Consider the following 27429-nt stretch of genomic DNA (forward strand, 5'->3'; position numbering starts at 1 on the left):
TGAATCTGTATCAGAAATAAGTTTGAGATTCCTCGCCTCCCTGACAAACGTGTTATTACTGCCTGCACAAAGGGGCATTTACCTGTCTGTCAGAAATACACTTTGTTTTCATTTTGTGTGAAATTCTCTTTTACCTCTGAAAATGCAACTGTGAAATAAAATGAGGGCTTCCAGCAGACATTTCTCAAGGGGAAGCACAAGGCCTTCACCCTGCTCATGTGGGTCCTGGCCTCTGAGCAGCACCATTTGCTAATGAAATGCAGTCTTGGTCCACGTGCTTTAAAAATAGAACCCCATGGATTGCCTTCATTTCCAAGGTCCCCACTGCTGCCCTCATTCACACGCTATTTAAGAGATTCTTTTCCTGAATGTTCTCCCTAGTTTTTCCGGAAATAAGTACTTTGCATTTAAAGGGGGGAAGCGTGGTAGCTCTGTGACTACCCTACCTAATTAAGATCCCGGGGCGTGGGTGCTCTCTTGTTTCTGAAATGTGCTCAGAGTTAGCAGTGCATCATCCTCTGGGTGAGCCATCCACTTTTCAGGCTATCATCTCTCACGCTTCATGAAAACCTTGAAAGTGTGTTGTCAAGAGCCAGCTCCAATATGAGTGGTAATACCTACCTAGAGCTTTCGATTTGCCGACTGCTTTCACATCCACTACCTCTTTTGAGCCTTTTAACAATCTCAGGAGGTGATGTTTTCCCACTTTCCAGATCAGAAAATGAAAGCTTGGTGAGGATAGGGGTCTTGCCAAAGTAAAGAACACTATGGATGGCCTAACCTGGCTCTCCTGAGTCGATAGCCCAGGCTTCTTCCACTGCCAAAGAAAAACCATTTACTAATTAGACAAAAGTTATGGGACTGGGGCCTGGACCCAGGTATGTGTTGGGCATGTCCACAGTTTTCTGGGGGTTCTAACATGAAGACAGGGCTGAGACCAACTGCATTTCCCCATACATCCCTCCTCCAGACTCAGCCCTGGGCTCAGGGATCACAATGGACGTAATCACTTTTCACGTCAGAAGAGGCTGGGGCTTTGTGCATGAGGGTGGGTGGGTGGGTGTGCTGGGGGAGAGCACAGGAGGGGATCTAATCTGCATATGTACCATAAGAGAAGTCAGAGAAATGGGGTCCCTCTTCCTTAAGTATCTTATGCTCACTAAGAGAAACAGTGAAGGGGTTTTGGAGAAAGGTGATCAGATTATAACCACAAATTTGACTGACTTTGCATATTGTACATTGATTTTATGTCAGAGATTCTCAGCCTCTGCACCATTGACATTTGAGGCCAGATAAGTCTTTACTGTGGTGGCTGTCCTGTGTGTTTTAGGATGTTTGGCTGCGTCCCTAGTTTCAACCCATTAATGCCAGAAGCAGCCCCCTCTTCCCCAGTTGTGACAGCCAAAAATGTCTCCAGATATTCCCAGATGTCTCCAGGGGAACAAAATCATCCTTCCTTGTTGACAACTACTGTTTTATTTCATTGTTAAATGTACACATATCTGTCTCCCCCTAACTGTGGGCTACTTGAAGTCGGGGGCTATACTGTCTGTACTCGCCTCTCTAATCCCCCAACCCGGCAGCATACAGTAGAGACCTTTCAATTCACAGTGGCCACTTGAATTAACCTGTTGTTCCCAGGGTTTGTACTTCACAGTCCTGGTCCCTTGGCTGTAGTTCATTAGAGAAAAGGTGATACCTAATTCAAACTCAACTGTCAGATTCTCCCTCCTGTTGGAACTGAGACTGATGGACTCTATGTCAGCATGGGCTGGTCTTTTGCACAGAAGAGTTGGGAGCTGGGAGCAGCCTCTTGCACTATCACATGAACTGAGACACAGAGAAAGCCAATCTTCCAAGAAATAAGAATTAAACCTATTCAAGCAGAGGCTAGGGACTAGATGCAGCACCTCTGGGTCCATGATGGTTTTTCAGACACTGGCTGCATTCCTGTCCTTGGGTTCTAGGAAACATCCCTCCATCTTTATGACAAACTCCCTTTCTGTAAGTAAAATAGCTTGACTTGGATTTTGATACTTGTAATCAAAGAAACCTTACTAATACATGGGATCTGGCACTGGGTAGATAGCCAACAAATTTTGTTTAATTAATTGGTGAATGAATCAATGGGCCAGCAGCCAAAAACAAGAGGTAGTGAGAGCAGCAAGGCTTTCTCAGTAGCAATAGCACCACTGGTCACCAGGGGTCCACTGGGACCGAGAACTGGCTCTTCCCTCTAGACGTTGCCGGGCCCTGCCTGGAAGCAGAGGCAGGTCCAGACACTGGGAGAGGAGGAGTTCCATGGTAGAGTGAGATGTGCAGTAATAAAACCTGATAGGGTGTCGACAAGAATCCAGTCCTCTGGGATTCTAATTCAAACCACTGAGTCTTTCCAAGCTGGGCTCAGCCTGGGGTAATAGGGTTCCAACGGGCCTACAAAGAATCTAATCATTTACTCAACCACAGCTGCGGCTCCTAACGCATTTCAGGGAAACTCCCATTTCTCAGTCACCTACACCACAATGCAATTTTGTTCCCAGAGCCCTAAGAGTCTCCCAGGATGAGCAGAGATTCCTTCTGGATGTGAGTCTGCCACAGACTGGGATCCGAGGAAAGCTCTCCCAGCCTACCGTGGGCACACCAGGATGGCAATCAGCTCTGAAAGGTAAAGGGCACCCAGTGAGGGGACCAAGCTGAGGTCCTGTTTGACACTGAGAGCAAGCAAACACACCCCTGCATGAGGTCAGGCAGGAGAGACAAAGAAGGTCCCTGGCCTGCTGAAAGATCAGCAGATGAGTCTAAGTGGTGGAACTGATTTCAGTAGTAACCAGCAAGGCTCCACATTATTAAGTAACAGTGGCTACTGACTGTGGCATCAAATAAGTGAAGTCAAAACCACGATGGTGGGCTTCCCTGGTGGCGCAGCGGTTGAGAGTCCGCCTGCCGATGCAGGGGACACGGGTTCGTGCCCCGGTCCGGGAAGATCCCGCATGCCGCGGAGCGGCTGGGCCCGTGAGCCATGGCCGCTGAGCCTGCGCGTCCGGAGCCTGTGCTCCGCGACGGGAGAGAAGACCCCGCATGCCGCGGAGCGGCTGGGCCCGTGAGCCATGGCCGCTGAGCCTGCGCGTCCGGAGCCTGTGCTCCGCGACGGGAGAGGCCACAACAGTGAGAGGCCCGCGTACCGCAAAGAAACAAACAAACAAACAAAAAAAACAACCACGATGGCTATTATTCAGAATAGCCAAGGGGCTTCCCTGGTGGCGCAGTGGTTGAGAGTCCGCCTGCCGATGCAGGGGACACGGGTTCGTGCCCCGGTCTGGGAAGATCCCACATGCGGCGGAGCGGCTGGACCCGTGAGCCATGGCCGCTGAGCCTGCGCGTCCGGAGCCTGTGCTCCGCAACGGGAGAGGCCACAACAGAGGAAGGCCCGCATACCACAAAAAAAAAAAAAAAAAAAGAATAGCCAAAAGATGGAAACAACCCAACTGTCTATCAGCAGATGAATTGATAAACAAATGTGACATACATACACAATGGAGTATGTATAGCGTATTCTCCCTTAAAAAGGGATGAAATTCTGGTACATACTACAATATGAATGAACCTCAAGGACATCATGGTCAGCGAAATAAATCAGTCACAAAGAGAAAAAGTTTTATGGTTCCTCTTAAGCACAGTACCTAGAGTAGTCAAATTCATAGAAACAGAAAGTAAATGGTGGTTGCCAGGGGCTGAGAGGAGTGGGTAATGGAGAGTTGTTGTTTAATGGATATAGTCTCTGTTCGGCAGGATAAAAAGAGTTCTGGAGATTGGTTGCACAGCAATGTGAAGGTACTTAACACTGCTGAAATGGTTAAGTGGTAAATTTTATGTTATGTGTATTTTACCACAATTTTTAAAAAACAACCATAGTGGCCAAGCGTGTCACCAACATGCCAAGTCTGGAGAAACTAGACAACTAACATCTGCTCACTGAACAGATAGCTCTTTGTGAAAGGCTCTTAGCATAAGGCAAACAACTGCCAGCTGAGTTTCAGGAAAGGGACTTCTCTGCCTGGGTAGTTTCCCTTGGACAACGTTTCCCTGTAAAACCTCCAAGGCATTTGCGCGGCATGTTTCCGAGTCCATTCTTGCTGATCTGTTGTACCATCTGAGGCTGTCTCGGGAAGCCGTGACTCAAACGCAACCCAAAGAGGGTGTGTAATCCTCTCCATTAGCCTTGTAGGCATGGGCTATCTCTGTCACCAGAGGATCCTAGGAGTTGGGGGTCCCAGAGCAGAGACAGACAGATAAGTGAACTTTGACAATGAAAGTGCTGGATACCACTGAGATCCCAGGGTATCAAGGTAGATGTTACCATTTCTGTATATTGAGGAGATAAATTTTGGTTGTGAAAGCAACCTTTGGTAGCTTGAAAGAGTAACCCATAGGAAAGTGGATGGTCCGGAAGAAAACACCTCCTTGGTAAGGACTACCATCCAGAAGCATGACGGTGGGCAGCCAGTGGGATAAACAGTCTCCCACAGCCCCACTGACGCCTAGGCAGGAGGATCCCTCTAGGAATTCCTCCTCTGCTCAGCCTTCCTGGGACACCCCCAAGAGAGTCAGCCACTCCTTCCCAGGGACCCCAGCACTTCCAAATTCAACAGCATCTGGCTTGTTCCACAGGAGGGCCTCACAGACGCAGGGATGACAGGCACGAGCTCTATACACGTTTGTTGCAGGAGTGAACCACTGAGGAACACAGGTCCTGACAGCAAGGGACACGTCTTGGGGGATCTTTGTCCCCTGCCCCAGCTCCCACAAAGGGGATTACTCCAGCTGACCACAGAGAAAGCCTGAAGGCCTACAATGCAATTTTGACATAAGCATTTCTAATGTGGCAAGTGATCTATACAATGTGGCATCTCTGCCCCAGCTTCAAAGCTAAGGGAACCAACCATTGAGTCAAGCATGGCACAGGAAGTTCCCAACATCATTACACAGAGTGTTCACAAACCCCTTCAGGTCTTGGACTAATAAAAGTGAACCTGAGCACCGTGCCCTTTTATAAAGAGGGTTATAGCAGCACCATGCTCTACATATCGAGGGTTCCTGGTAATGAAGACTCTACATTCCCTCCCAAGGGCCTGTCTTTCCAATACAGCATCCTAGGAGCCTGCCCTAGGGAGGAAAGTTGAGTCTCCCATCCTGGTCCACAAAGAAGCTGGTCTTTTAGAAGAACAATCACAATAAGGCTGTGTGTCGCATTAACTCAAAGCAATGACTTTTAGAGCGAGACAGCTTGATTCCACCCCTTATTGACTCTCTGAACTTGATCCTCTCTGTGTCTCAGTTTCCCCACGTGTAAAATGAAGATAATAATCCCAACTTCCCAGAATTTCTAAGTACATTGAAAGAGGGCTTGCACCAAGCCTGGCATAGAAGACTCAGAAAATTTCAGGTTCCCCCTCCTCCTCTGGGCTGACTCTCCCTCCACCCACCCCCTGATGTGGACCCCATATGGTCCTCTAGAGCACCCTACACAGGCCTTCTTCCCCTACCAGGATAGTACTTGTTTCACCGAAACTCCAATTTCCCCAGTTTCTGTCAACAGATAACCATCAGGACCTGAGGCATCCTTGGGACCACAGGTCTGTGAGTCCTCAGCGCTTACCTGTAGACCCCGCACATAAAGAGGAATCACCCAGAGGAGGATGCAGGGGGTGTGGAATTTGATAAGGGAATATTGGGGATAAGGAGACATTCAGAAACTCCCAGGAACAGTCTCGGATCCCATAAGCACAACAGGACAGCCCTTCAGCAGCGAATCCACAGCTGAAAACCCTTCCACTGACAGGCTAAAGTGATCAGTTTTTCCTGAATTCCCCCTCTCCCATCCTCCTTCTTCCAAGACAGCACTCGAGGGTGGATGAGTTGCCTATTTGCACGCTAGTGCCTCCCGGTTTTATTGCAAATTAAACATGCACACATTATAAACAAACAGTCGATGCTTCTAGAGCAAATATACAGCTTTCAGACCCTTCATAAATTCTTCAAGAGGAGCTCTTTGCAGTTTATAGCCTCAATACAATTTTGAGTGACTTACAGCCCTGTGGGGATGTCAGGAAGGAGAACGCTCACTTAGGGGGCGCTGAGAGTGAGATTCTCCACTCTCTCGTCTTGCTGCCAACTTGTTCAGGGTTGGAGTGTGGTGAAGGTCCAGTCTCACCCTGGCCCACACTCACTTTTTCTCCATGCCTTTTGATTTCTTATAAGAGTCTCTTTCTCTAGCAAGCTCAGAATTCACCCCTGCTCGCCAAATACCAGGATTCTGGGACTAGGAAAATTGTATCCACTCACCTACTGTTACTGCTTTGAAGTCTCACATAGAGAGACTAAGAAACTTACCAACAAGCGGCAGAGCCAAGACCAGAACACAGATCTTCTGACTTCCAGCTCAGTCCTCTTCCTAACACATTGTGGATCCAGGAATCTGACTTAAATGAAGGGGCTTTTAAATACTTGGAATACTCAAAACTCTGGATAATCGTGTGCTGTAAAGGGCAGGAAATCAGAGCAAGAAGCTGAAGCCTAGCTGTGGCAGATAGAGTTAGGATGCCAGAACAAAAATCAGGAGCTAATTGGAGGGAAACAGAACAGGATGGGGTGTGGCCAGGTTCTCATTCCTGAGGGAGGACACAGGAGACACGTGCAGGACCGGTCGCAAGCAGGGAGATGGATAGGAAGCACAGGGATTTCCAGCACTGAATCCGGGAGCGAGTTTACACTTAGAGCACCCCTCACTTCCATGGACTGAGTTTAGTGTCCTTGTAGAATCTGTACCTCACACCAACAATTTGCTCTGCGTCTTAGAGCAAGTCAACAGAAGCACCATACAAGCAGGTCCTAAGCTCAAGTGGGTGATTTCCAACTCAGGACACTCTAGGCGATTGCCCCATGCCACACAGAGAATGGCATCTCGAGGTCTCCTGTGGGCCTCATGTGACCCTGGCAGGGGCAGGCTCCAGCAGAGGTAGGTAGGTGCTTGGATAGTAGCTCTTGCCCTACCTTGTTCAGATGAGGAAACCAAGACTCAGAGAGGCCGGCTTGCTGAAAATAACACAGGTGGGAAGCAGAAGACTCCTTATTTAACTCTGGCCTTCAGACTCCCATTCCAGTGCTCCTCCACCCCACCAAGCTTCCCCTGAACTACCTCCATGGCCTTGCTGCCTTCCTAAACTACATGTTCTAGGTGACGATTTTTTTTTAATTAATTCAGCTTTATTTTTTGAGGACGTTGTCAGTGTCACAATACCCCTTGAGAACATTGCCAAAACTCTAAAAGTCGTCTCTCTCTAACCCTCATGTGCACAGAGTCTGTGGAGAGGTGAGAGAAAACAGGCAGTGGTAGAGAGCGGAGGTCAAGGTGAGTGAGTGACTTTCCATGCATTGTGGTTGCCTAGCCTTTCCCCCACTTCTTGTGAGATTACCACTTGCAGAAGGTAGGAAGCACCATGGAGATAGTTCCTTTGTCTTTTCTTGTCCCCTCCCTGGGTATCCCTATCTTTCCATAAGGGAATAATCTGTAATAGTGAAAAAAGCAAAAAGAAAGAAAGGATTCTAAATGACCAAGAGTTAAGAAAAGCATATTATATTATTAGCTAGGATAATATGTAGCTATTGTAAGTGGCATTTATGAAGTTTATAACGTGGGAAAATACAGTCTGCAAAGTCTTCAGTAGAGAATGTAACAAATACATGAGAACTAGAAACAGAACTCTGCATAGGGAAAAGGCTGGGTTAGAAGTGTAACTAAGTATTAACCATGGATTGTCTGAGTAGTAAGAATATAAGACATTGTCATGGACAGAATGTTTGTGTGTCCCTCCCCGCCGCCCCCTGCAAATGCATATGTTGAGACCCTCATGTGATGCTAGTAGGAGGTGAAGCCTTTGGGAGGTGATTAGGTCATGAGACTGGAGCCTTCAGGAATGAGATTAGTGCCCTTATAAAAGAGACCCCAGAGAGTTTTCTCACTCATTCCTTCATGTGAGAACACAGCAAGAAGATAGGCATCTATGAACCAGAAAGCAGGCTCTTACCACATGCCATATCAGTGGATACCTTGATCTTTGACTTTCCTGCCTCCAGAAATGTGAGAAATAAATGTTTCTTGTTTGAGCCACTCAGTTTTTGATGTTTCTGTTATAGCAGCCCTGTCGTATTTTTTCTCTACTTTCTGTTTCTCTAGTTTTCAACTTTCTATAGTGAATATAAATTTTATAACAAAAAAATTGACTTTATTTTTTAAAATTGTCCTTCCAAATGGTGCCAAAATTTTAGAGAACATAGAGTATAGTGATTAAGACTCTGCTCAGATAGACTTGTTTGACTCCCAGGGTTAATTGCTTGTTGTTTATCCCTCTGTGCCTCCATTTTCTCTTTCATACAGTTCAGATAAAAATAATGCCTGTCTCATATTGTCATCATGAGGATTAAATGGGATAAAGTATGAAAAGCACCTTTCCCAACACCTGGCACGTAATAGGTTCTTCATAAGAGTGTAGCAACTATTACTATTGTCGTTGTTATTGCGCACGAGCTGGTGGTCAAGAGCACACAAAGGGTCAAGAACAGCCTGGGTCCCCCCTCTGGGTGGACTAGACCCTGAGGATAGTAAGTGAAGATGGCAGTGCTAGAGCAAGCTTTGAGCTTTTCAATTCCTAAAGAGCTACCGGCTGGTCTGCAGTGAGAAGTTCCTGTGCAAAGGACATTGGCCGGTTAACAGAGTCACCGTTCCTCTTCACGGTGAGTTTCCTGACTCTAGACCTTCTCAGGACAGAATTACACTTTATGGGTGGTTTAACTGTATATAAAATTTTCCAAGGAGGAAGACCCCCCCGCCAAGTTGTTTTCCAGACACGTACATGTTCTTTTGATTGGAACCTAAATTCTTACATTATAAGGACTGTTCCTGCAGCCAGAAGCATTCACCAATAAATGATGAGAGACTGGACAGGATAACAATAGAATTCCAAATAGCAATTGTGTTTCTCTGAAGAACATGACTATTCTGTGTCCAAGAAGTTCCATTAGCTCTTGGCATTGAGGATATGTGACTTGGAAAATATCAGTCATTTTTTCCAAAGTGACAGACTTCCTTAAAATAAATGAATGGATTCCCTTTATCCAGGTCCTGAAAATCCTGTCTGAGCAGATTCTAGACCATCACCTCTCTGGTCTGATGATTGTATTATTCATTTACAGACAGCCTTGGATTATTCGATGCATAGAAGGTCCTCCATGGGGGCAGACCCTCCTTGCTGCTGATAGACCTTAAGTATAAAACCAGTATCTAGAGTGAAGATAAAAATCAGAGGATTTATACGGATAAAGCACCTGAGCAATGCCTGTGGAGACCTATGGGACAGAAAGTTATTGTTTGCAAGATATGTTGATGACATGCTGTTGGTTTAAAATAACTATGAGTCCATTGAGCCCAGTGCTTTCTGCCATTTTTTAAGCTTAATGGTGAGAGGATCCTCCAAATGAGCCTGCATTCCTTCAGAGGTATCCAGGACACTTCGTGCATATGTCAATCAGTGGCGCTCCAACTCATTATTAGGCTGGTCCGTCCCCATGGGAAACTGAGGGAGCAAAGTACCAGAGACTGAGGACTGCACATGTCACCTCCTTGTCTTGTTTCCAGGTGGCAGCATCTCTGGATACATAACCTCCACTATTTCTCCCATTTCCAGGGCTGATGGAATAAATGTTTATGAAGAGTAGAATCCATTTTATGGAGTGCAGGTTTTAATGAATACAGCTGTGTGTTTACCCCCAATTTATCCTCTGGCTTTTGGCAATAAAATTTGAATGCATCTGAAGGAGATTTTCATAGTTCTATAAAGAAAGGCAGCTTATGGCATAAAAAGTTTACAGCTTTTCAGAGAAAAAAGAAAAACTGAAGCTAGGAGTGGTTTAAAATATTTTCTTATATCTCCTGGAAGAAATGAACTATCTTATCCAAGCCCAGGGTCTTTGAGGTCTGTAGCAGGAAATTCTCCTATTATTTGACGATTCCATTTCCGCAGTGACTGACACATTTCAGAAGCAAAGTGATTGCTTTTCTTCTAGATTTCTTTCCAGCATTATCGTTATTATTGCCATCACTGCTAGATTAGGCACTAGTTTTGCCTAAAGCAACAAATCATCAAAAATGCATAGCCTTCAACGCTCTCCCTAAGTTACCAGTATAGCTATAATGAATCTTATATTATCATTGTTGCATTTTTATTTCTATCAGACCAGGACTCTCCAGGGATCTGAAAAACTCCCTCCACCTTTGTGAGCAGAAAAGCATTTCAAGGCTCCATAGATTTCTCCCAGAAAAATGAAAATAGTATTACCTGGAGAATTCAGACCCCAGTGCTGGTTTTGCCTGAACTAACAAGAATTTTTTTTTTTTTTTGTGCGGTACGCTGGCCTCTCACTGTTGTGGCCTCTCCCGTTGCGGAGTACAGGCTCCGGACGCACAGGCTCAGCGGCCATGGCTCAAGGGCCTAGCCTCTCCGCAGCATATGGGATCTCCCCGGACCGGGGCACGAACCCGTGTCCCCTGCATCGGCAGGCAGACTCTCAACCACTGCGCCACCAGGGAAGCCCTAACAAGCATATTTCATTCTAATTGCCTTTAATCCTCCTCCCGGCTCTGAGAAATTCTACCATACTGGAATGGAGACCTAGATGCGATGTACAGTGGGCCCTCAGTAATGTGGGTCAACCAGCAGAGGGACACGTCTAGTTGTGGGCAATACTGTGAGCTTGTGGAGGTAGGGACCCAGACTCACTTGTTCTCCATCCTCCAGCACCTAGCAGAGGATCTTTGAATGCTTGTTGAAACTCAGCGAGCTCAGTTAAAGAGGCTGGTTCCGGTAAGAGCAACTAGATAGTCCAGGACTCAGGGTCTGACAGGTAGAGTTTGTTTTGCACTGACTTAGGCAAGGCCAGGCCATGATGGAGTGTGATGTGGGGGAAACAGGGCAGGGCGTGATGAGTACCGAAATGGAAGAGCTTGGTATTGGGGGAGATGCATACAGAGAGGTGATGGCAATTCTAATGATCCCTCTACTCCTAGCAGGACTTCAGCCGGTAATTTGGAAGAAAGGAGATTTCAGCACCTCTCCACCAGCACCCCTAGCTGAGAGGGGAGAAATGAACTGGGTGTTAAGTTCCAGCCACAGAGAGTTTAAGTCGGGCCCCAGTCACGGAGAGAGATTATAATACAGGGCATGACAGCCAGGCAACTACATCCGATACTGAATCAGGCAGTGCCAGGACTGGTGGCCTCTCAAACAAGCAGAGTTCATTCTTGGCCCTCAAACGTCAAGTCTGGAAGTGTGACTTAACTCCAAGCCCCCCCAAGGGATGGATGTCAGGCTACTAACGTAAGCTGTGTCCTGGTCAGGAATGGCTGAGGATTTATGAGGTCTTGGAACTGCAGGTAGGAGGAGCTGAATGAGGCCAAGACACAGCAGAGAACAACTTGCTGTTCCTCCCAGTTTCTACCAAGGGTTCAGAGGCATGATAGTTTAGGCTCAGATTGAACCAAAACAGTACATTCTGGCAGAATGATTATTAAAAGATGATCTTGGCCTGATTTCTTTTCTTTGTTATTTGAAGGAAAAGAGCAGGTTGTACAGTATCTTTTTCTAGGTAGCAGATCTAAGGTCTTGATTCCTTAAGTGTCTGACACAAAGTTGAGGGAGGTTGGTAAGTAGGTTGGATGTGTCTTGCTTTGGGGAATCTTGCCCAGTGTTGACTGTGCCCCCTCAGTGTAACCAGGCAACCAGATGATTTTATCAAGACGGCAAAGGCAGGAAAACTGGTCAAGTTCCACATCCGAGTGGACTGGGGAAAGGTATGCTGGTGGCCCCCGGGAGTAGATGAGGAGAGGAAGGAGGAAAGAAACCACTCACAACGACCATGGCACAGAGAGTAGGAGAAAGAGAGGACAGAGGTCATGATGGAAAGAGGAAAGGAGACTTTCTCATTCAAGATCCCAGGTATCCAGGGATTAATGATGTATATGCCTCTTGCAGCCAACTGAAGTCTAAAAAAGGACACAGAATCTTTATCCTTCTCTCCTCCTACCATCATCCAACTCTGAGTCTTTAAAGATGATATTCTAGACCCATTGTATCAGTTGGGGGTTAATCAGAAAAAGAGAGTCCTCCCGGTTTTCCAAATAGGGAAGTTTTTAACATAGGGAATTAGACACATACACAAACAAGAGCAAAGATTGGGGTAGCAGCTGCCAGAGTTCATGAAATCGAGAAGTGGTCAAAGCAGGGAAGTAGCTTCAGACAAGCTCTGCTGTCCACAGCTCAAAGCAAGTGACACAGGAGATTTCCCAGGGGTGCCGCTGACTTCAGGAATGACAGAGAAGCCTGAGTCTCAGCTACGTGCAGCAGGTCGGTCACAAGAACTCACTTGGAAGTTTCTATAAATCTCACTTTTGCCCCCTTCCCATCTGTCCATGACTGTGCCAGAGAATAATGGCTTCTCCTGCTCTGCTGTCCTCCAACTGTCATGTGAATTTACAGAATCTAACCCAGACCATTCCAGAAAGGAATTCTAGGAAATGTACTTGCAGACTTCTCTGTAATGATGATGTAATGATGAAGATAATGCAGAAGCAGACAGAGAAGATGCAGAGTTAACAGCAGACAATCTGGCACACCCACTGAGGATGGGGGTTTTGCCAGTTTCTTTATCCTTGGCGTGTAACTTGTAGATTTGAAATTTATTGATTCCGCTTTGAGTCCATCTCCTTCCACACTGGGTGCTTGAAAAAGTGTTAGAGATGACTAGCTTATTTATTCACTCATTCCCTGAATATTTGCTGGACTCTTACTCTGTGCCAGGTGCTGGCCCTGCCCTCAGAGGCTTCTACTCTAATTAAAGAGTACGTGGCCATAATAAAGTAAACACACTGAACAAGGTAATTTCTTTTCTCACAGCTCTACTGAGATATATTTTACATATCATAAAGTTCACCCATTTTAAGTGGACTTTTAGCAGATTTACTGAGTGGTACAACAATCACCATAAATCACTTTTAGAGCGTTTTCATCCCCATAATAAGATCTCTCATGCCCATTTACAGTTATTCTCAGTTCCCACTCCCAGCCCGAGGCCACCAAGAATCTATTTTCTGTCTGTATAAATTTGCCTTTTCTTAACATTTCATATACATGGACTCATACTGACCATTTCAATTTGAGATAAATATGTGATTTAAATGAACCAGAGAGATGTGATAGAGGAGCTGGGCAGTAGAGAGGTGCACCTTCATTTTGGATGGTGGGAGAAGGCCTCGTTGAGAAAGACCGACATTTGAGTTGAGATATACCTTTTCAGATACACCAGGCATATATTGTCAAGAGCATGAGGTAGAGACTATGTTAATTGGTATAAACTACACTAAATACATTCAAAAACACCAATGCACTAAAATCATGGTTTGGAGATGATGTGAGGGTTACGTGGCAACACTTATGCCCAAGGAGGGTGTGGAGGGCACATACTGGTGGAGAGAACTCAGGAAGAGGTTGAGCGACTCAGAAGAAAAGGGACGGAGGGCTCTATTTTCTTTATAAATGACAAGGTCCTTAGATTCCATTGACAAATGTGGCCCAACGCCTACTAGAATATTCAGACATAAAAGGAGATGGAACCAAACAAAAGCATCTGCCTCAACTCCTCCTTTGCCCCAGGGGCTAAGCCAGGAACAGAAAACTTTCAGCCCTCAGAGCAGCATGGGGGAGGCAGGGGTTAAGACTTTGGAACTAGAAGTTTTTCCAATCTCAGTTCCTACACTTCCTTGCAATGTCATTTGAGCTGTTGTCTCCTCATCTGCAATATGGGAATAAAAACTCATCTTGTTGGAATTTCGGGGGGATTAAATATGATAATATAGGTAAGTGATCAGCCCAATGCCTAACACATCATAAGGCCTCAATAAATGATATGATTTGTTATGTTGAAGGGAGGTGCTGCAGGCTCAAGATCCAGGTAGGTAAAAGGTGATGTGAGGTTATACACTACTTGGAGATCAATTTTGTTTTAACTACTTTAGCCACCACATTTACATAAAAAGACAGATACTAGTGCTGCTACCAGGCAGAACTTAGTAAAAAGACTTGTCTCTTGGAAGCAGCCAGGGACAGGTGAGACTGAACATAATTCTGCAAATATAAGAGCTTAGAATAAAGGTGACCATGAGCTTGAGAAACCCCAACCCACCCAGGGAATGGAGGTCTACTGGGTATCTACTGAGATGGGATGAGGGCTGGAGCCAATCTTATCTTAAGGGTAAGAGACCCAACAGATGTCAGGGTTAAAGCACTTGTTGTTGTTATTATTATTACTACTTGTTATTTTCATTCCCCCACCCCAGCTCAATTTGGCAGATGAGAAAACTAACTGATAAAAGCTAGGCAGACAAGGAGATTGAAGGTTCAGGAAGCTTCAGACTATGAAAAGCTAAGAAATGAGGCAGGGGGATGGGGGCCAAAACCAAGAGGTCCCATAACCTGGGGAGTCTGGCGCATAGTCATCACCACATTCATCACCATTTCCCCAAATTCCCTCCAGGACTTTTTCTGAAAACAGAGATAAAAACCCTAAAAGGATTGTCCTCAGCTAATAAAACCCAGTAACAGGATGAAAATAGTACCTACAGTTTCTGCGGTGGGTCATTGCTTGCATAGAGTCTTATCTCAGAATTCTACTCAGCAAACCATTCAAAAGAAATAAATACAAGGAAATATCCATCACTTAGCCCCAAGGGTTTCCAAAGCTGATATTAATTAGTACTGACAAAGAAACACCAGCCTAAGAATTGCCTGCCAATGCAGAGGACATGGGTTTGAGCCCTGGTCCGGGAAGATCCCACATGCCACAGAGCAACTAAGCCTGCACGCCGCAACTACTGAGCCTGCGCTCTAGAGCCCGCGAGCCACAACTACTGAGCCCGCGTGCCACAACTACTGAAGCCCGCGCACCTAGAGCCCATGCTCCGCAACAAGAGAAGCCACCGCAGTGAGAAGTCCCCTCACCACGACACTCGCAGCAACTAGAGAAAAGCCGCACGCAGCAACGAAGACCCAACGCAGCCAAAAAGAAAGAACGAGAGAAAGAAAGAGAGAAAGAGAGAGAGAGAGGGAGGGAGGGAGGGAGGAAGGAAGGAAGAAAGAAAAAAAAAGAAAGGAAAACCAGCTACCAACTATCTTTCTGCTCCATTTTCCAAGGGGACTGTTTTCATTTCTTTTCCAAGTCTGGAGAAAAGACTTGGAAGGAGTCTTTTGAGGAGGCCTGCCATGTAAGATTGTACCCAACTGAGCCTAGCCCTAAAGGAAGATAGCACTGGCCTCCTCTGAGAGGGCAGATAATTGGAAGATGTTCCATGAATAGTAGACACAGAAGAGCATGTTATCCACTTTCAAGAGCAAAGCCTCCACAGGCATCAGAACCAGGTTTAAATCCTGGCTCTGCCACTTAATCAAGTGACTTAATTTCTCTGTGCCTCATTTTCCTTCTCTGTAAAGTGGGACAAATAACAGTTCCTGAATTATAGGGTTGTAATGAGAATTAAAAGAGATGATTTATAGAGAGGTGTGGCCAAGATGGCAGCGTAGGAAGACACTGAGCTCACCTCCTCCCACAGGCGCACCAAAATCACAACTATTTACAGAGCAACTGTCAATGAGAATGACCTGAAGACTAGCAGGAAAGATTTTCCACAACTAAAGATGTAAAGAAGGAACCACAACAAGACTTGTAGGGGGTCAGAGATGCAGTATAGTCCAGACCCACATCCCTGGAAAGGTGACCCACAAATGGGAGGATAATCACAATTGCAGAGGTTCTCGCCAACAATCAAGGGGCTCAGGCCCCACATCAGGCTCCCCAAACCAGGAGTCCTGTACCTGGAAGACGAGCCCTCAGAAAGGCTGACTTTGAAAGCCAGTGGGGCTTGCGTACGGGAGAGCCAGAGGACTGTAGGAAATAGGAACTTCGCTCTTAAATGCACACACAAAATCTCACATGCTCTGAGTCCCAGTGCAGAGGCAATAATTTGAAAGGAGCCTGGGTCAGACTCACTTGCTCATCTTGGAGAGGCTCCCAGAGAGGCAAGAGTCAACTGGGACTCCCCCTGAGAATAAAGACACTGACAGCAGCCAATTTGGGGAGCTCATTCTACCACGAGGACACTGGTGCTGGCAAGTACCATTTTGGAGTCCTGTTAGCACTTACCCACCCATCAGCAGTTTGGTACCAGCCTTGGGCCCCCCAGGCCCCACAGCAGCTGCTCTGGCACCCAGCCTCATTTACCAGTGGGCTGGCACCAGCCCTGGGAGCCCACAGGCCATGCAGCCAGCCATGTCGGGACCAACCTCGCCCCCCCGTCAGCAGGTTGACAGTCACTGCATGAGGTGGGCCCTGGCAGCCAACTGGGCTGAGACCCAGCCCCACCTACCAGTGCACCCACAGCCCCCATCACAACAGAAGGGCCCACTCGGCCCACATAGGTGGCACTCACTCCTACAACATGTGGCTCTGGCAACCAGAGGTGAGTGAGCTCCTGGGCCCCATAGGACATCTCCTTCATAAGACCACTTTTCCAACATCAGGAAATATAACAAACCTACCTAATACATAGAAATAAACACAGAGAATTAGGCAAAATGAGGAGACAGAGGAATATGTTCCAAATGAAGGAACAAGACAAAACCCCAGAAGAACTAAGCAAAGTGGAGATAAGCAATCTACTCAATAAAGAGTTCAAGGTAATGATCTAGATAAGCAATCTACTCAATAAAGAGTTCAAGGTAATGATCTAAAAGTGCTCAGCAGACTCAGGACCCAAATGGATGAACACAGTGAGAAGTTTAACAAAGACTTAGAAAACATAAAGAAGACCAAACAGACCTAAAGAATACAATAATGGGGATGGGGGAAGAGTTTGGTCGAAGGAGGGAAAGGAATGATCCGTGCAAAGCTATGGAGACAGGAAATGGCGAGAAGTTGGGGTTGGCTAAAACCTGGTAAGGTAGGAAAGTGGGAGGAGAAGAGATTGGAGAAGCAGGACAGAAAAAGATGATAAAGATCCAAACTAGAGCAGTGGTGCTGAAGGTAAGGAGGAAGAAAAGAAGGTAGGAGATATTTCTGAGGTTGCATCATCAGTTCTTAGCAACCAAAAGACTGGTTAGCAACCAAAAGGCATTGGTTAGCAACCAAAAAAAGGGATGAAGAGGAGCATCAAAGAGGGCTCTCTGTAATCAACCTGGAGGACTGAGTAGGTGGTGGCTCCATTGACGGAGATGAAGTCTTAGTAGGAAGAGCAGGTGGGAACCTAAATTTTCAGCTTAATCTGGCATGTGTTGAATTTGAGATGCATGTGGGGACCTTTCCAAGCCACGGTAGGTTCGCAGACAAAGATATGTCTAATATGTAACTCTACTGGAGCTCTGGGACCATGCTGGCTAAGGTTTACATCCTTCTTTCTGATAAGTGACCATGTCCAGTAGCCAATAGACCTGCAGATGTGTCTGGGCTGGACAGAGGGTTTGAGCAATCATCTTCAAAATGCAGTCCCTAAAGTCATAGGGTGGAAAAGGCACTCCTTGTACCCCACAGCTCCCAGCCAAGCTTGGAGCTTGATGAATCACAGCTACTGGGTTGACTGTCCTGGCACTGCTCTCCTCCGTACCCACCTCATCTTTTCTATCATGTTCATATCTTCCTTCCTTTCATCTCCTCCTCCTTCTCCTTTGCAGCTCCCAGTGAATGCTTGATGAATCCTGGCTAAGCGAATAAACTAAACCCTCCACTTAGAAAACAAGCCTAACTTTTATCTTCCTCTGTGGGTTTGGGTTTGCTAGAACCAACGTAACATTAGCATGATTTGTTTGGATTAGCATGAAGACTCCTAATCCGCTCCTTTGCAATATTCCATATTTTAATAACTTTAGTAATTACTCCTTCCTTTTTTTAATTAAGAGCTTAGAGACAGAGACCTTGGAGAGGGACCAAAACAGTGGAGTTTAGTATTGTAGAGAATAGGAAGAAACATTTGCATAGCAGAATCAATATTCAGAGCCAGCTGAGAAGCATTTGGATTTTATTTAATTCTGTGAGCATTACTGTGGACAAAGCCCCAAATGCTAGAGATACAGATGTAGCAGGAGATTCTTTCATCCCGGTTGGGGTCCAACTAGGACGCCCCAGGTTGCACTCTGACAACAAGAGCATAAATTCCATAACTATATCCTCCTGGCAATGTTCCTAGCAGTCTTTAGAGCTTAGGAGAAGCCCAGACCATCTTGGCTTACCTCACCGTTCCAGCTTCAGGGAGGGGCACTAGGGGCTGAGCAGAAGTTCCTGTTGGGGAGTTGCTTCCACCTGCAAAAGTGGCTTCAAGTCCTCAGCTCCAGTAGCAGCCATGTGTTTTAAGGTATGTCTTCTCCACTGGACGCTAACCCAAAGGGCCTAGCTGAACCCTCAGGACCCTCAGGCTAACCTTGTCCCGTTTCCCCGCTTCCCGGCTCTGCAGAGGTGTGGAAGCCATAAGAAAGGAAAGCTCTAGCTTCTGGGCACGGGCCGGGGTGGTGGTGGGAGCCCGGAGGCTTCGCAGAGGAGAGCCTTCAGAGGGGCACAGTGCCGTGCCTGCTGGCACAGGGCTCTCTCTTTTTTTTTTTTTTTTTTTTTGGCGGGGTACGCGGGCCTCTCACTGTTGTGGCCTCTCCCGTTGTGGAGCACAGGCTCCGGACGCGCAGGCTCAGCGGCCATGGCTCACGGGCCCAGCCGCTCCGCGGCATGTGGGATCTTCCCGGACCGGGGCACGAACCCGTGTCCCCTGCATCAGCAGGCAGACTCCCAACTACTGTGCCACCAGGGAAGCCCAGGGCTCTCTCTTGAAGCCAGATTAGAGCTCAGAGGTGGAGGTGGGTCTTCTGGTCCTGCTTCAGCCCAGCCCAGACACAGTCCTTACACAGCATGTCTTTCTGTTTGCAGCCCTGATCAGGAATAAGCTGCTCTGGGACTGCTTCTGGGGTTGCCCGCCTCTTGGACCCAGAATCACTTTCCTCTTCCCTTCTGGGACCCGTCTTCAAGAATTGAGCAGCTTTTATGTTGAACTCTCACTCTCAGAGTTTTGTTAAGCCCTTTTCCCTCAATCATACTATACCTACTCTTTAAACAAAATCTATCTTGAGTGACTCCAGGGGGCTTTGCCTTTCTCAGAGAGACCCTTCAAAGGATTCCACTGCCACCCGGCTAAGGAATGCTAGCCTCAGAGAGTCAGAGGTGGCTTTCTGCATCTCTCCCACTGAAGAAGAGAAAAAAAATGCACAAATTCAATCTCTAGTGAGCTGTACCCCTGTCAGGGATTCCAAACCCCAGAGATAAATCTGATGCACCTCTGCCTCAAAAAATCACGATCTTTTGAGGAATCTGACATGGGCAATAACACATTTATAAGGTAAGCTGACTAAATGTTAAATATAGCTTCAGAAAGTCCTCATTAATTCTAACTTGTTGAATTGAGGAGAGTTTCACAGAGGAAGTATTTGACCTGGTTCTTTGAGGATAAGAAGGATTTACTAAATAGATAATAAGGGAAGTGGCATTCTAGGATGGGGGTGCAGAATGAGCCAGCCAGGGAAGCTTGAAAATATAAGCTTTACTTAGGGAACAATGAAGGGCTCAGTGTTGATAAAGAGCAGGGTTCATAGCAGGCAGGACAGGAAAAGAAGCTGAAGTGTCTAATGACACAAGGCCTTCGGTGCTGTGGGAAGGAGTTGGGTCTTTATTCTGGAGGGGTTGGTAAAGCTCCATGGCAGGTTTCTCCAGAGAGCACTGATCTGATCCTTCCTCAGATGAAGGAGCTTTAGGAGGATCAAAGCTCATCCATGGGAAGGATGGAGAAATTAACAACAGGCCACCATCTTGAAAGCTATTGCTACTGGCTCTGAAATAAGAGACAAAACCAAGATAAGAGCAGACACGCAAAATTCTGCATACCATTTTGGGAGAATTTAAAGGCTCCCTTGAAGCCCAACTAAGGTCACCAAGTGAAGACTTCTACTATAACGAGAGCCACCTATGTTCAACACTAAGGCCACAAAGATGAATAAGACATGGTTCCTGCCTTCAAGGGGTTTGCAGTCTGGTGAGGGGGATCAAACATATATTCAGATAGTGATACCTCAGCTAGTCAGTTACAGGACCTACTGTACCATCTCTCCTATATCCTCAAAAGGCCCTGTGACCCCCCCCAAAATGATTAAAAACAACTGCTCTAGAAATGTGTCACCTTCATCAATGTTTCTGACTCTCGGTTTCTGTTTTTATTCCTTCTCTAAGTATTAACTTCCTATTAAAAAAAAAAAACAGGGTCCACAACATTAAATGGGTGCTGTGAACATCATTACATTTTATTTGTAGTAAAAACCCAACATATAAATTCACCTCTGGGTCTAAGTTATGCTGAAACTCTGAAAGACATTTTCCCTGCCCATACCTGACCTCATTCTCTGGTAACGCACACCATTTCAGAACCTACTCTCTAATAGCTGATGCTTCTGTGAAGACGTGAATCAATTTTAATTTGGACTTTAGCTTCTGCAGCAAATGCCTTTGAGGAAGCACCTTCCTGAGAATGCCAGCTTGTACCTTTCCGTTATGGCCAGATAATTAGGATGGAGGCTTGCCTGCCGCCCATTCCATTTCTATGTGGGTGCTGGGGGACAGATGTGGTATTTCTGAGCAACTGACACGTTCAACAAACATTGAAAGGGATCACCACCTGAAACCAGTATAATTTTATATATCAGTTATATCTCAATTTTTAAAAAAAGGATTATATTGTCCAAACCGTGGCTGAAGAAGATTATGCCACTTCTCTGTGGAAGACATGGCTTGGAAGCCAAACTGGATTTTCTATGATATCCCAGTATTTATGGAGTCTACATAACAGAGTATTTAAAGGTGGGATTGGCCTGGAAAATCTAGAACATGTGTTTGCTAGAACAGGAAAAGAGTCTCTGACTTCAAGAAAATATGCAGTCTGGTTGGGGGCATAAAATACGCATATAGGAAAAAAAGAATCTACTTGACAAAGGGACAAGGAAGTGTGTGTTCAAAGCAAAGTAAATTATTTAGATTAGGGGAAGGGAGGTTGTAGGAATTCTGAGAAAAGAGCTGCCACTGTGTAAGGAGGAGCATAAAAGAGGAAGCAAAGGAAAGAAATAGTGTGCTACACACCACATACTCACATTTAATGTAATTTCCTTTCTTCTAACAATTAGGGAGTGTGCCAGATATGAGACCAGGTCATTTCATATATATTTTCTGTTAATCCTCACAACTGTAATTCAGGTAGGGATTATTATTCTCATTTCATGAATGAGGATGACTGAAGCTCAGAAAGAGTAAATAACCTTCCCAGAACACACAGCTATGAAGTAGCTGAGCCAGAACGAAAGCCCAGGTCTGCCTGACTCCAAACACTAAATTCTTTTCACTTCACACAGTGTCCTTACAAGCTATTAGGACAATGTAAAAGAACCGCAAAATTATTAGGCTAAGTGAAAGAAGCCAGGCACAAAATGTCACACAGTGTATGACTCCATTTATATGAAACATCCTGAACAAGTAAATCTATTGACACAGAAACCTAGCGGTTGCCAGGTGCTGGGGGAGAAAGGAATGGGGGATAATTGCTTGATGGATACGGGGTTTCCTTTGGGGGTGATGAAAATGCCTTGGAACTAGATAGAAATGATGGTGGCACAGCTAGTGAATGTACTAAGTGCCACTGAATTTACACTTTAAAATGGGGAATCATTCATTTTATGTTATGTGAATTTTACCTCCATTTTTAAAAGCTACTGGGAAAGAGAATTCAAGGAGACAAAACTAAGGAAATGAAAACCCACTCAGCATATCTGGGGAACAGTGAGCTGCCTGAGCCAACTGGAACAGCATGATGGACCAGAATTTTCTTCTCAATTCAAGTTAAGGATTTGGATAAAGGTGTGGGTCTCTCTCCTTAGTTCAGAGTTAAGAGTTTCCAAGCACAGACACCTGTGTTCCTCAATCACGGTAGACAGAGGTGCCCAAGATGGTCCAAAATGACCCTGAGAGTATTTTGGTGTTATAAGGGGTAAAGGCCACCCCTATTGTCGGTACCCTGAGTTCAGAAGACACAATATTCTGTTTGATCATTCTCAAGTGACCCCACAGGTCCATGAGATATGGTCATTTCTAGGTTGCTTAGGAGAAACTGAGTTTCTGTGAATCTGAACTATATGGAATAATCTCTTAGCTAATGACCTAGCCAGTCACCCAACCTCCCACCTCAACTGGGCTTGTTCTTGGCATTGAAGGTATAGAAACTCTCATGAAGGGCCTAAGGGGTCACTTGAGATTTTTGATTTGGATTTACTGCCTTTTATGTGGGAAGTGATAGGAACTAAGGCAACCCATGAAAATGGGGGCTTAGACACACCCCCAGGCAAGGGTCACCATCTAAGCAGCAGTGAGCCTGGATGCAGGACCTATCTTAGAGCTTCACTGTCCTTTCAGGAACTTTGGGAAAGGCACTTTGGGCATGTCACTTCACGTTACCCTCAGAAGTCTTCGTGCTATTGACAGTGGCTTCTGTTGATTTGGAGTTTCACACAGCAAAATGACCCTTTCAAACCCTTGCAACCTTTCCGGGAGCGAGAAGATGGTGAGTGTGAGTGGGTACTACAGTTTCCCTGCCCATCCTTCCTCACTGCTACAGTCAGCTCAGGGAGCCCTGCAGGAAAAGGCATGTTCACCCTGGTAGACTTGTAGCTGAGTTTCCTCCATAGCACAGGCTCTCTTCCTCAAAGGGCCATTGAGAGGGGCTGGATGCAAGAATTAAACTCCTCAGCTGCCCATTTCTACCCAATACTGGGGTCATGAAAGTGCTCAGAAAGGTGCTCTTCCTAAGGATCAGCTCAGAGTTGTGCAGGGTGCCAACTATGACATGAAAGTCACATTCTGTGTGCAATGTGGTGGCACACGAAGGATTCCATCTAGAGCCTCATGCGTTACCTAGTCAAGTGCTCCACGCAGTAACTGCCCTGAGTCCAATGAGGTATAATGTGTTGCAGCCTGGGGAATGCCTGAGAGGACCTCAGCCATCCCAAACGTAATACCGGCTCAAGTGTTCTGTGCCATGCTCAGCAAAACTCCCCCTGAAGTGCTCTGAGCAGCACCCAGTGAGAGGTCCAAAACGATGCTAAGTATAATGTCCAGTGCCCAGCAAGTGGTGCCCAATGAAAGGCCTTCAAACCCCAGAGGAAGCCTCTCTCCTGCCCACAACACCCCAGGCAGTCCCCTAGGACTGCCCCGCTGGCCTCCTGATGACTCCAACCTCACTGCAGCCTCTCCATAGCATCCTGGGGTCCTTAAAAAGCCGCATAATATCATTTGATCAAAACAAGCAACTTGTTCCAAACCTGAAGACAGCCGAGAATATATAAAACCCCAGATACTAATGTAACAGACTTTTGTTTTATTTTGAGATTCTTTTTTACATTGTTTCAAAAATAGCATGCAATAAACACTCATTGTAAAACAAAACAATACAAGCACAGAGTACAGAAATCAAGCATAAAGTGAAATTCCCTGTTTCCTTTCCTCTCCCTCCCACATCTCCCATCAAACCTTTCTAGAATTAGCCACTGTTCATTTGGTTTGTGTCCTTTCAGATATGTTCCATGCATTGTTCAAACATATATATTATATGTATATAATTCTCTCTTTTTTTAACACTTATTGGATAATACTGATTCATTCTTCTGAAACATGTTTTTTTAAATTTAATATAATGTGGTCACCTTTCCACATCTCTGCATAAGTATTTGCTTCATCATTTTTGATTAATGCATATTATTCCATAGTAGAGAGGTACTATTATTTATTAACCAGTCCTCTGTTGATGGCATTTAGAGCATCTCCATTTTTTCACAGCTACAAACAACACTGAAATGAACGTCCTTTAAATTCTGACAATACCCTCCAAAAAGATTATAACAATTTACACTTGACACAATTGACAAAAGCAATGCAAATCTTTCCATTGCTCCTGGAAAACCATCAGTCAGCTCCACCTTAAAAGTTCTAGGAGGCAGAAGGCTCACAAGGCAAGTTTCAGGCTGAGAGTGGAGGCGTCCGTTCTCGTTGGGACTGGCTGTCGCTCTCATGTCTTGCAACATGTAAGCTGGAGTCCAGTTCTTGGCACTTTCCCTCAGCCTGGGTGTCTGACCCCTCCTAGCTGCCAGCAATGAAGGCCTGCCCGCAGCGCACGGGAGGCAGGCTTGACGCACATGGCCATCAGGATTTGCAGAGCTTCTGCTGCCCCTATAGCCCTGTCTCCAGAGATCCTGTGAGTGATGGGGCCTCCTTAAGTGAGGCCAGAGCCAGAGCCATCTCCAGTTCCCACAGACCAGTCTTTCTGTCTGTCTAACAGCTTCTGTCCTGGTCCCTGGCTTTCTCTTCAGTTCCCACTTGGAAGGGAACTCAGCTGGCCACAGCCCCTCCTTCTCCTTGCTCCTCCCCGCCCTGCTTCCTGTTAGCCCAGCCTCAGCGCCAGCATCTTCACCACCAGTGGTCATGCTGAGATTCTTGAGATGCCCACTCCTCTACCTGCTGTCTTGGATGGATCAGAATTCACCTCATCTCTAGAAATGAGGATGTGGACAACTGACTACTCTGCCTTTTATCACAGCTGCCCAGGCACCCCTCAGCCCAGACATCCCTCTGTGCTCCCCTCCCTCCTGCAATGCCAAGGCCTCACCTCACATTTCATTCATGCATTAAACAAATATTTATTATGTGCCATGCACATTTTCTACCAAATTGCAAAATTCCTAAAGTAACTTACATACACATCAAGCTCTGTAATTCTACTGCAATGCGGATGGCAGGTTATTGAAATTTTATAAATGTATTACTATAGACTAGACATAATCAGTCCTTTTTCTGGAATAGATGCACTCCTAGGAAGTTACAGTTATAGTACTCCATCCCATTCCATTGATATTGTATAATAATAGCCAAGATGTGTTAAGTGCTCAGTTTGTGTGGGTCTAAGATGTGTGCATGTGTTAATAATCCTCACCACAGAAACCCTGCGAGATAAGTACTATTGTCATCCCCATTTTATAGGTGAAGATCTGAGGCTAAATGAATCACCTAAGTTTACCCAGTCTGTAATTAACAGAGCCACTGTCCTAACCCAGGCATTTGACACCAGAGCCTGCACTCTTAACCACTATGTCATTCTGCCTATCCATAGCAGTTTCCTACATCAGATCCTTGGGCAAAAGTCCAAAAAGTTCATCAATGGCAGCTTTGGGGAAGCCTGAAAGATGAAGGGTCCAGGGCCTAAAATGAAAGCAACAGCCCTGGGCTCTGGCCAATGGAACCCCTTAGCAGTTTGGTGATCTACAGGCAGTGGGCACCAGTGTGTCTAGCATGTTCCAATGATGTGATGAGAGAGATACTCAGAGGCTGATGCTGAGGACACAGAGCTCTCTGTGGTGTCCTTCTTCCAGGGGTCCTGCTGATGAAAGTCTGAAAAAGTTCAGACTTTTTTCAAGCCTTGTCATCTTCAAGCTTCACTGCATGGTGGTTAAGGGCACACATAAAATTTAAGGGCAAGGACTCTGGGGTCAGATTGTCTTGGTCCATCCAAATCCTGGCTCTACGACGTTATAGATGTGTGACCTTGGGATAAGTTACTAAACATATCTATGCCTCAATTTCCAGTGTGCAAAATGGTGGAAATAATATCTTTCTCAGAGAGTTGTTGTGAGGGTTTAGGTGATGGAATTCATATAAAGTACTTAAAAAGTACCAATAAATGTGAACTATCTCAATATCATTGCAAAGACTGGCTGACCACTTTGGAGCAGCTGAGGCAGTGAACATAAAGCCACAACAAAAAGATTTGGTCTTATATAAGTGTGAGGCAAGGTGCATTCAGCACGGGGGAATATGGCAACTTGAGTGAAAATAACTGTGTTGGTCTGCTAGAGCTGCTTAACGAAGCACCACAGACTGAGTGGCTTAAAGAGCAGAAATTTATTGGCTCTTATTTCTGGAGGCTGGAAGTCCAAGATCAAGGTGTCAGCAGGGTTTGCTTCTTCTGAGGGCTGTGAGGGAAGGGTCAGTTCCAGGTCTCTCTCCTAGGCATAGATGTGTCTATGTATATCATCTCTCCTCTATGTATGCCTCTGTGTCTAAATTCTCCCTTTTTATAAGGATACCAATCATATTGGATTAGGGTCCACCTTAGTAACCTCAATTTTAACTTGATTACCTCTGAAAAGACCGTATCTCCAAATAAGGTCACATTCCGAAGTCCTGAGAGCTAGTATTTCAACATATGAATTTTCAGGTGATATAATTTAACCTACAACATTTACTAGTGAAAATAGTTATCATTTATTGGGTGACTGCCATGTCACATTATAAACTCTGATTCATTTAAAACCCACAGCAATACAAACAGCTCATGCAGCTCAATATCAAAAAACCAAACAATCCAATCAAAAAATGGGTGGAAGATCTAAATAGACATTTCCCCAAAGAAGACATTCAGATGGCCAGAAAGCACATGAAAAGATGCTCGACATCACTCATTATTAGAGAAATACAAATCAAAAGTACAATGAGGTATCACCTCACAGCAGCCAGACTGGTCATCATCAAAAAGTCTACAGGGCTTCCCTGGTGGCCCAGTGGTTAAGAATCCACCTGCCAATGCAGGGGACACATGTTTGAGCCCTGGTCCGGGAAGATCACACATGCCGCAGAGCAACTAAGCCCATGCGCCACAACTACTGAGCCTACACTCTGGAGCCTGCGAGCCACAGCTACTGAGTCCGTGTGCCACACTTACTGAAGCCCGTGAGCCTAGAGCCCGTGCTGCACAACAAAAGAAGCCACCACAATGAGAAGCCCGTGTACCGCAACAAAGAGTAGCCCCTGCTCTCTGCAACAAGAGAAAAAGCCAGCGTGCAGCAGTGAAGACCCAACACAGCCAAAACTAAAATAAATAATAAAATAAATAAATTTTTTTAAAAAGATCTAAAAAAAAAAGTCTACAAACAACAAATGCTGGACAGGGTGTGGATAAAAGGGAACCCTCCTAAACTGTTGATGGGAATGTAAATTGGTACAACCATTATGGAGAACAGTACGGAGGTTCCTTAAAAAACTGAATATAGAACTATCACATGATCCAGCAATCCCACTTCTGGGCATATATCTGGAGAAGACCATAATTCAAAAAGATACATGCACCCCAATTTCCTGGCAGCACTATTTACAATAGCCAGG

The 27429-nt window shown here is 45.6% G+C and overlaps 1 pseudogene; it reads left to right on the forward strand.

Moving 5' to 3' along the window:
* Positions 1-10998: 10998 nt before the first annotated feature.
* LOC102991819 (ferritin light chain-like) overlaps positions 10999-27429 on the forward strand; it is a 30759-nt pseudogene continuing 14328 nt past the window's right edge.

Source organism: Physeter macrocephalus, chromosome 16, assembly GCF_002837175.3.
Source record: "Physeter macrocephalus isolate SW-GA chromosome 16, ASM283717v5, whole genome shotgun sequence".
Lineage (NCBI taxonomy): Eukaryota > Metazoa > Chordata > Mammalia > Artiodactyla > Physeteridae > Physeter > Physeter macrocephalus.